We start from the raw sequence: 11,217 nt of genomic DNA, 5'->3' as shown, positions 1-11,217 counted from the left end.
GATAATATAAGGGCAGTTCAAAAGGTTTGCAGAAAATGGAGTTAAAAGTTTTTATTTTGTGAATTTTTTAAATCTATGGAGTTTTCTCAAAATAAACATTTCCATGAACTTTTTGAAGCATCCTCATACATCTTAAGATACTCTTCTAGAAAGATATATTGACTCCACTGACTCATGTTACACATCCACAGGAGTGGAGATGCAATCTGTAGGTTGTATCACCTTGATGTTTCTGTATGCCTTATACCACACAAAGAAGATCCCTATCTGCTTCTGACAGGATAATATTAATCTGATTCTCCAAGTGGGCACCCACCCAGCATATCACAAAGGTCAGAAAGAAAGCCTCATTCACTGTTACTGTGTTCACAGAGGATGGCATTTATTCCTTGGGAAGTAGCATCCAGACCATCATGATGGAACATCCCTCCTGTGAGGTACAGGTCTGCTTCCACACCCTGCAGGACACTGCTCCCAGAACCAGCACACAGGGCCACAGATTTGACTCATGATGCTAAGGTCCTTCCTACCCCAAGAGCTAATTGAATATGAGTTAGTTTGAGGTTTCTTTTGATTTGCTCAATTATGGTTGCCAGGGCAACAGATTCATCCAGGGTGCATGATCCACCCATTCCAGTATGTAGGGCAAAGGCTTCTGCAGTGACAGAATTTCAGTTCTCTGGTAAAGTTATCCATTTTAAGAGAGCTGAGCCACCACCTGCATCAAAGTCTCCTCAGTACAATTCAGGCTGATCCTTATTTTTCTCCTCATCAATCCTAGCAGAAAAAGAAATAACAGGAAAAACTTCAGCTTCTCTCACTGCAGACACAACTTTGTCCATATCTTGGGTATTCTTAATGTTGAATTGTACTCAGTGGTTCCCTCTACAGGATAGCTTGGAAGGATATATATACCTGGATGTGCAGGCTCCAAGACCTTTGGAAAGCCAGTTTTTCAATCCCTGGGGTGCAGCATCATAGGCTGTGTGAAGAGAGTAGATGCCAACTCTGTTCTCCAAAGCCCGGAACACCAGGTGCTCCTCTCAGGACATCCAGGTAATAGGCTTTATGTGTAGGAAGATAGGTGGAAGGTAGGAAAAGATGAGATGTGCCTTCTTATGCAGAGCCTCCTCCATCACCTGCTCAGTCAAGTCATTGGTCAGGAAGAGTACATTTATAGTTTGTGGTGGGCTTGGTTCCACCAGCAACCCAACATTGTCCCAACTCTCAGCAGAAGACAGGGATGCAAAGTCATTCAAGGAGGAAATGAGAGTCTTCAGACCCATAAAGGAACAGGAAGAATTGCAGTTCAGAGATTGGATAAACCAGACTGTCATGGGGACCAGGTGTAAGCAAGATGACAACATACAGCAATTGGCAAAACTCAATTTGAGTCCAGGTACATCTCCATAGCCTTTAATCTGTCTTTTTACATTGGCTTTTGTTTTCTAAATATCATTTTTCAAGTTGTTGTATATTTGGATTGCAGAACAATTTGTAAGATGAATTTTTTAACGTGCATTGCCAAAAATGTTCTGAGTGAAGCTAATTGTCAACTATATTAAGGAGGATTGCTTTCTGTCCACCTAGTGTAAAAATAAAATCAAGTAATGAAAAAACAAGATTACAAATGTAAAGACAAAGAAACAGAAAGATCTGAAATTAGACCTGATAGAAAATGAGTAATCCAACAAAAATCCCGTTATGTTGATTTAACTCATGGCTGGCTTGTACTACTACCATATACAAATGAAAAAGAATGAATGCTGCAGGTTTCATTTGAGATTAGTCAAGTGTGAGGTATTATTTGAACAGCTACCAAGAAGCATTCAAGATGGAGAAGAAACTATAGTCTAAAGGTCATGGAAGACGTTCATACTGGAAAGAGAATGTCTGGTTACAGATGGCAAAATCAGTCAGGCAGTATCAGAGATTGGAAAGAATGGGAGATTAGAGGGAATAACTAGATGGGTAATGTTAAGGAGAATGCAAATGGTTTCAGGAGGAAAATACAAGAAACCATCAGTGGAGTTCTGATAGAAACAGAGGAATTACCAGGGGAAAATCATATATAGTACTTTCAAATATGACAAAGAAAAATATTTGAATGGGCATTATGCATTTAGTGTAGTGGTTATGATGCCTATTTTTTTTTGACAGGCAGAGTTAGACAGTAGGAGAGAGAGATAGAGAGAAAGGTTTTCCTCCCATTGGTTCACCCACAAATGGCCACTACAGTCCTCACACTGTGCCAATCTGAAACCAGGAGCCAGGTGCTTCCTCCTGGTCTCCCACATGGGTGCAGGGGCCCAAGCATTTGAACCATCCTCCACTGCCTTCCTGAGCTACAGCAGAGAGCTGGACTGCAAGAGGAGCAACCAGGACAGAACCGGCACCCCAACTAGGACTAGAACCTGGAGTACTGGTGCCACAGGCTGAGGATTAGCCTAGTGAGCTGCGGTGCTGGCCTATGATGCCTATTAAGATACCCTAGTTCTACTTTACAGTACCTGGATGTGACTTCCAGAATCAATTAATTAGGCTTCTATCACACCTGTGAGAGACTGGGACTATATTTCTGGCTCTTGTATTCACTCTTGGCTCAGGTCTGACTGCTGTGGGTGTGGAGGAATGAATTGATGCAAAAAGTGTTCTCTCTACCTATATGTCTCATCCTACCTAGCTCCCTTTCTCTTGAAGGTAAAAATATTTTTTAGACATGACAAAAGATTCAATTAATGCAATGATTAGGGAATAGCCTTTGGCACTGACTATAATTTATGTTACTGGTAAGTGTTTCAGGGCTTCAATTAAGACTAATTTGAGTAGCTTAAAATTCAAATGTATAATAGAATGATTTCCCTGAAAATATAACATTAAAAAGTGTCTGTGCAACCTACATTAATAGACTGAGAGAAATGCATAGAGAATTATTGAAGGCCACACAATAGATTCTGCCCTCAACACACTTCTCGTCTTATCTATATATAAGTACAGGCTCCAAAAAGCTATCAAAGATCATTCTGTTTCAGCAATTGCAAAATAACCTAAACAACCTGTTTATGTTTTTTTTTTTTTTAATTTCACCGGTAGAGTTAGACAGTGAGAGAGAGAAGGCTTCCTTCTATTAGTTCAGCCCCCAAATGGCAGCTATGGATGGCACTGTGCTGATCTGAAGCCAGGAGCCAGGTGCTTACTCCTGGTCTTCCATGCAGGTGCAGGGGCCCAAGCACCTGGGCCATCCTCCACTGCCTTCCTGGGCCACAGCAGAAAGCTGGACTGGAAGAGGAGAAACCAGCACTAGAACCCATATGGGTTCTAGTGCCCATATGAGATATTGGCACACAGGTGGAGGATTAACCAACTAAGCCATGGCACTGGCCCCTGTTTATGTTTTAACATTAGGTAATTCTTGACTCTGCAGCATATTGAGAGTTTATTTCCAGCCTTGAACTAAAACATTATGCACAACATCATCTTTATGACTCATAAAGGTTCTGTTTCAGAATACATCTCCTAAGTATTTAGTAAATTTCCTCTTAATTTTTAATTTGAAATGTAACAAATATATCTTTTTGCTATAGCATCAGAAAGACAAGAGACTGTCTAAAGCCATACAACCCTGAACCTCCCACCCCCAATCTCATCTGATCTTGAGAACTAAGATGGGTCAGGCCTGGTTAGAACATGGATGGGAGAAAGACAAGATACTAATTTGCTCTCAGCTTACATGGCTATATTGTCTTATAACCATGCCAACTTTATCTTGTTCATGTGCATTCTCTAAAGATGAATGTTGTGTTTGCCTTTCCATTTTAATTAACAAATTTTCATAAAGGTCCTAAAGCATAATGTAAAATGTGCTGAGGAATGATAAAGTAAGCAAGTCACTGAGATATATTAATTTCTCTGGTCTGAGAAACATGTAGACATGTAGAAGTCAATGGAACTATATCTGGAAGAGAAAGTGAAAGAAGGTGGTATTGGGAGAACTGGTCAGGATTGTACCAACATTCTACTGTGCAAAACAAGATTATGAAAGAAATGTATATACAGAATAACAGATATATAAGCTGGAAGAACAAAAACAATAAACCTCCCTCTGCAAGAGTAGTGTTTTACCCATGGTTACAGGCTGGAAAGACATTCCTGAAAGGGCACTCACAGTGTATTAATTGGTAAAGATTAAACACAACTTAGTTTCATGAAGACATTCATTTGCTATTGAATTTGTAAAAAAATTACAGTTAGTAAAGATAACATAATTTTAAGAATTCTTATCCAAATAAATTACAGAATTCCAAAGAAAGATCATGTGTCACCAACAACTGAACAATGGAAAAATAATTCAATGATATTAGCTCTGTTCTTCTTAATACAGAGGTACCCATGGGATTCCATGTTAGCATTTTTCAATACAGTATCTCTGGATTTTATATTCCTAAAATTCCATAAAAATCTCGCATGTTGCAGGATTCCAAGATGGTGGAATAGGGAAGGGTATATACTAGTGGTAACTAGTTTCAAAAAATGTTGGAAGTACATTGTTGGGGAAGAGTTAGAGAAAACTGTGGTGGAAATTCTACAGGAGAGAAACACCATGGATCAGTGTGGAAGATGCAGACATGCAGCATGAACACAGACACAACATGATGCCAGCAGCCAAGAGGAGGAGAAAGGACCAGCTTTGGAGAGTGAGGTGAGATCAGACTGCAGCAACCCCTACCACTGGTAATATAGACAGAGGGAGACTTTGAAATGAGTCTGGCCTGGAGCTCTGATGGGGAAAGTGTACCCACTGACCCAGTAAAAAACTAAGGGGGCATGTTTCTCTCACTACAATCACTAAGCAATGGTGCCCAACAATCAGTTTGGAGAAGGTGGGCACCATTTTGGACATAAACAGCAGATGCAGAAGCTCTTGTGCATGTGCCCTGCACTTGGCTGAGACAAGACACCATCTTCTAACAGTACCAGTGGCAGCAACTTGAATGCATGCAACTTGCAACTGGTAGGGGGAAGGAAGCATTTGGTTGGTGGCTATTGTGCATGTGTGTGATCCAGAGATTCTAACAGAAGGAAAACTCCATGTTTCCCACTGACTTTGAGCATGGCTGGGTAAATTGACTAGAGTCTGTGCACCCACATATTACTGAGGTCCCCCCTATCTCTCAACATGTCACAGGCTCCAGTGCTCTGGGAATGTCTCTGCCTCTCTGTGAATGAGAGTCTAGCAAGGTGGAGCAAATCCTCTGCACCCATTGACAGTGGGAACCTTGTGTGCTGAGACTGTGGAAACTCTGTGACTGCATAAGAGGGCACAGGGTACAGCTGGTTCTCTGGGCAATCAGTGTGAGCTGCTCTACAGGCACTTATCAAAAGAGAAAATTTTAAAAACCACAGGCAAGTGAAAAATGCTCAATATCGCTAGTCTCCAGGGAAATACAAATCACAACCACAATGAGGTTTGACCTCACCCCTGTCAGAGTGCCTCTTATATAGAAATAAAAATTCAACAAATGCTTGCCAGGATGTGGGGAAAAGGCATCTTAATCCACTATTGGTTGGAAAATAAACTAGCACAGCTATTGTGGAAGATGTATGGAGACACCTCAGAAACTTGAAAGTAGGTATACCATATGACTCAGCAATCTCAATCCTGGAAATTAATCTAAGTGAAATGAAATAGGCATATGAGGGGCCAGCACTGTGGTACAGTGGGTTAATGCCCTGGCCTGAAGCAGCGGCATCCCATATGGGTGCCAGTTCTAGTCTTGCCTGCTCCTCCTCTGATCCAGCTCTCTGCTATGGCCTAGGATAGCAGTGGAAGATGGCCCAAGTCCTTGGACCCCTGCATCACATGGGAGACCTGGAGGAAGCTCTTGGCTCCTGGCTTAAGATTAGTGCAGCTCTGGCCATTGCTGTCATCTGGGGAGTGAACCAGTGGATGGAAGACCTCTCTCTCTGTCTCTACCTCTCTCTGTAACTCTGTATTTCAAATGAATGAAATCTTTAAAAAAAGAAATTGGCATATGAAAGAGCTATCTGTATCCTCATGTTCATTGCAACTCAATTAACAATAGATAAGATATGGATTTAACCTAGATGTCCATCAACTGATGACTGGATAAAAAAATTGTGATATATATATATATATGTGTGTGTGTGTGTGTGTGTGTGTGTGTAATAAACAACTACTCAGCTATAGAATATAATGAAATTCTTTGTTTTGCAACAAAATAAATACAATTGAAAACCATTAAATTTAGGCAAATACCTTATGTTCTCCTTGATCTGTGGTAACGAATAGAGCTGCAAAATATGGAATGCATAGGAGTGAAATTGACATTTTGAGATTTTATGATTGTTTACAGCCCTTGTCTCTACTGCTGAACAACAATGCTGTACTCTTGACTTACTATAGTGTTAATATTAAGAGTATAAAATCCACTGAAAATAGATCATAGTAAAAAGTAAGAGAAGTAGGGCTGACACTCTGGTGTAGTGGGGAGAACTATGCCCAGTTTCAGTCCCAGAGGCTCCACTTCCAATCCAGCTCCCTGCTAATGTGTCTGGAAAAGATCAGAAGATCACTCAGGGGCTTGGACCCCTGCAGCCATGTGGGAAACTTGGAAGAAGCTCCTGGCTCCTGGCTTTGGACCAGCCCATCTTCAGCCATCGCAGCCATGTGGGGAGTAAACCAGTGGATGGAAGATCTCTCTCTGTCTCTCCCTTCCTTTGTCTTTGTAACTTTGCCTTTCAAATAAAAAATGAATGGATCTTTAAGGAAAAATAAGACAGGGAGTTATAGAGGAAGGATGAGAGAGGATGTGTGGGTGGGAGAGAGGATAGGGTGGGAAGTATCACTATGTTCCTAAATCTGTATATATGAAATACATGAAATCTGTTTACCTTAAATTTAAAAAATTAAAAGCTGACATTTAATTTCAATAGCTGTGAAATAGAGTAACTACAATAAAAAATTCTACTTGTAGGCCAAATAAATTGGAATAGTAATAAAAATGGAATATAATTTTTAAAATGGTCTGACTTTAACTTGTATCATCCCAGACAGATGATGTATTGAAAACCTAATACCTGGGACTGGTGCTGTGGCACTGTGGGCTGAGCCTCTGCCTGTGGTGCCAGCATCACATATGTTACCAGTTCATGTACTGGCTGATCCTCTTCCAATCCAGCTCTCAACCACCTGAGAAAGCAGTGGAGGATGACCCAAGTGCTTTGCCCCTACACTGATATGGGAGACCTGGAGGAAGCTCCTAGCTCCTAGGTTCAGACTGGCCAAGCTCCAGCCATTGTTACCATTTGAGGAGTGAACCATCAGATGGAAGACCTTTCTCTCTGTCTCTCCCTCTCTGTCTGTAGCTCTACCTCTCAAATAAACAAAATCTTTTAAAAAATCCCCAAGACAATTGTTTCAACCTCAGGAATAGATTGACACCAATTTTGAAAGGACCTTGAGGTGATGAATTTTATCTCTTACACTCTCTCACCATGTGATGGCTCCTGCCAAGTTAAGTTACAGGAATATGGCCATCTCCTAATGGAGCCTCTAAATCATGGACTTCTCGTATGGACTGTAAGATACACTTTTTCCTCTATAAATTACACATTTTACACTGGTTTTGTAACAACACAAAATAGACTAAGACTGAAAATAGTTCAATACATATTTTTTCATCTTTAGGAAAGAGAAAAGAAAAATGGAGAGCCAGCATGTGGCTTAGCAGGTTAAACTGCTACCTGGAGTGCTGGCATCCTATTTGGTCACTGATTCTAGTCCTGGCTTGCTTTATGTCTGATAACTCTTATTAATATGCCTGGAAAAGCAAAGAAAGATGCCCTCAGTACTTGAGAGTGTGCACTCATGTGGGAGAATTGGATGAAGATCCTGACTCCTGGCTTCAGCTTGACCCAGCCCTGGATATAGCAGCCATTGGTGAGTGAACGGATGGATGGAATATTCTCTCTCTCTCTCTCTCTCTCTCTCTCTCCTTGTCTCTTCCCCTCTCTCTGTAATACTGCCTATTAAATAAATAAATCTTTAAAACAAAACAGAACACCAGCTTCTGAAGGATAGCATGTTAATTGAAAAAAGAGAAGGAAAATGCACAGAACTTTAGAAAGCCATGAAACTATTATTTTTTATTTTTAAAAATTTTTAAAGATTCATTCATTTATTTGAAAATCAGAGTTACACAGAGAAAGAAGGAGTGGCAGAGAGAGAGAGAGGTCTTCTATCTGCTGGTTCACTCCACATCTGGCTGCAAACAGCTGGAGATGCTCTGATTTGAAGCCAGGGACACAGAGCTTCTTCCAGGATTCCCAAGCAGGTGCAGGAGCCCAAGGACTTGGGCCATCTTCTGCTGCTTTCCTAGGCCATAGAGAGAGCTGAATTGGAAGTGGAGCAGCTGGGACTTGAACTGGTGCCCATATGGATGCCAGCACTGCTGGCAACAGGCTTACCAGTTATTCCACAGCACTGGCCCCATCTTTTTTTAATTTAGTTCATGTCTGTTTTCTAATGAGAATAGGGAAAGATTTTCTTAAGATTTATTTGTTTATTAGAAAGGCAGGTTTACAGAGGAAGAAGGAGAGAGAGAAAGAGAGAAAGAGAGAAAGAGAGAAAGAGAGAGAGAGAGAGAGAGAGGTCTTCCATCTACGGGTTCACTCCCCAAATGACTACAAACAGCCAGAGCTGAGATGATCTGAATCCAGGATCCAGAGCTTCTCCTGGGCCTGCCACGTGATTGCAGGGTCTCAAGGACTAGGGCCATCTTCCACTGCTTTCCAAGTCCATAGCAGAAAGCTGGATGGGAAGTGAAGCAGGCAGGACTTGAACCAGCATCTATATGGGATCCAGCAATGCAGGCAGTGGCTTTACCCACTATGCCACAGTGCCAGGACCATGAGATTATTTAGCAACCAACATAAGAAGCATACTTCAAAAAGTTTGCAGAAAGTTGAGTTAAAAATAAGAGAAGACTGAAAATAAGCTGAAGAATAATTAAGTGATCACCTTACTGGAAGAAAATTAATTTTCTTTGATCTTGGAAATATATAGATGTCCTTAGGATCATAACTGGAAGAAAGATGAATGGAGAGAGTTGTAGTTGGGTTTTCCCTTAGATTTCAATGTGCAAAATAAAATTATTATTGAAATGAATTGGAAGTGGAGTAGCCAGGATTTGAACTGGTTCCCATTTGGGATGATGGCACTGCAGGCAGTGGTGTTTCCCACTATGCCACAGTGCCAGGCCCTATGTATAAATCTTATGGCATCAGTAGAGACATTATGTCATATTATCCACTACACATGAACAGGGAATGGTGATGTGAATATGTGAAAATACTCGATCCACACATGATGATATGAAGTATTCATGGACAAAAAATTGTGTAACTTTTAGCTATAGACAGATACACATATTAAGTGATTTTGTAAAGATGAGTTTATTTCAACCAGTATAAATACACTAGTCATATGCTCTGTCAGATGCAGCCACAGGATATGCAAATGTTTGGAGTTACCAAGCTTACATCCTTAACCAGAAGATGTGGTGAATGAGAGTTTAGAGTCTTTATGATGTATGATTAAATGAATAACTACAGTGAACTGGAAAATATGAATAAGAGGTTGGTATTATTGGAAGTGGGTCCAATAGAGGGGGAATCCCCTTGCAGTACTATAAATGAGTCATATAGAATGACAGTGTGAGTAAGCTAAAAGGTGATATTCTAGGTAAAACTTGCATCTGATATGTACCCCTAAAGACGTACATGTTTAGGATTCTGAGCTTTGAAAAGAAGCACACCTGAATGCAAATTCTTGTTTTGTCATATTTTGCAAGGCAATTTTGTTATATTACTAAAGTTTTGACCTATATTTCTCCTCACATGGAATTAAGAATTCAATCCATAAGTAGCAGGTGTACTTCAAAGATTAAATAAGAAAAAATATACAAAAACCCATGGATATGCTTTTAATTAAACAGCATTTGAAAAACTTATTTTCTTGCCATGGGTCGTGGGACTCCAAATCCTATTAAGTTGGCAGGTACCAATGTCATCTTACTAGTTAAAGTGATCAGTTTAAGCTCATAATTGATCATAAATATAGGATTAAGTGTCAAATGGATCACATAAATAAGATCAGGGCCTGCTAATAATAATTGAAAGAATTAAAAAGGAGAGAACGATTCAACATGGCAAATAGTGTACATAGCAGACCCATAGAATGACAAATGCCCTAAACAGCACTCTGGCCTCAGAATCAGCCCTTAAGGCATTCAGATCTGGCTAAAAAAGCCCATGAGAGTTTCTCAGGCATGGAAAGCCAAGACACTCTGGCAAAAAATGATCTATATGGAAGATCTCTGTGAGTGAGATCCTGGTGGAAAGAAAGGGCCATCAAAGAAGGAGGTACCCTTCTCTGAAGGGAGGAGAGAACTTCCACTTTGATTATGGCCTTGTGTAAATAAGGTCAGAGTTTGTGAACTCAAGAGACTTCCATAGCCTTTGCAGCTCATGACAAGAGCCTTGGTTGATCACTGACATAAGAAATGAGTGTCAATTGTTAAATCAACAACAGGAGTCACTGTACACTTGCTCCCCATGTAGGACCTCTGTCCTTAATGTGTTGTACTATGACGATTAACTGTAAAAGTAATCTTCAGGGCTGGCGCCACAGCTCACTTGGTTAATCCTCCACCAACAGCGCAGGCACCCCAGGTTCTAGTCTCGGTTGGGGTGCTGGATTCTGTCCCAGTTGCTCCTCTTCCAGTCCAGCTTACTGCTGTGGCCCAGAAAGGCAGTGAAGGATGGCCCAAGTGCTTGGGCCCTGCACCCACATGGAAGACCAGGAGGAAGCACCTGGCTCCTGGCTTTGGATCGGCTCAGCATGCCAGCCATAGTGGCCATTTAGGGGGTGAACCAGTGGAAGAAAGACCTTTCTCTCTGTCTCTCTCTCTCTCTCTGTCTAACTCTGCCTGTCAAAAAAAAAGTAATCTTCAAACAGTACTTTATACTCTCCCTGTCTCCCTCTCTCCCCTTCTCCCTCTCTCTCTTCTGAAAAGTCTGACTTTCAGGTAAGTAAATCAATAACTTTTTAAAAGAGAAACTAAGAAAGCAGAACAGAAAAAAAATATTTTAATAAAGACTCCAGAACAGACTATAAATGTGCTACTACTGCACTTT

At 40.8% G+C, this 11,217-nt stretch overlaps 1 pseudogene; it reads right to left on the bottom strand.

Annotated features, from left to right (window-relative positions):
• Window positions 1-241: 241 nt before the first annotated feature.
• On the bottom strand, window positions 242-1,367 carry LOC100355741 (NIF3-like protein 1 pseudogene; annotated as a pseudogene).
• Window positions 1,368-11,217: the final 9,850 nt, after the last annotated feature.

This window comes from Oryctolagus cuniculus, chromosome 1, assembly GCF_051225735.1.
Source record: "Oryctolagus cuniculus isolate XC-2025 breed Fujian yellow rabbit chromosome 1, ASM5122573v1, whole genome shotgun sequence".
In the NCBI taxonomy this organism is placed as follows: domain Eukaryota; kingdom Metazoa; phylum Chordata; class Mammalia; order Lagomorpha; family Leporidae; genus Oryctolagus; species Oryctolagus cuniculus.
The sequence above is the reverse complement of the archived record's forward strand: the minus strand, read 5'-3'. Positions and strand labels throughout refer to the sequence as shown.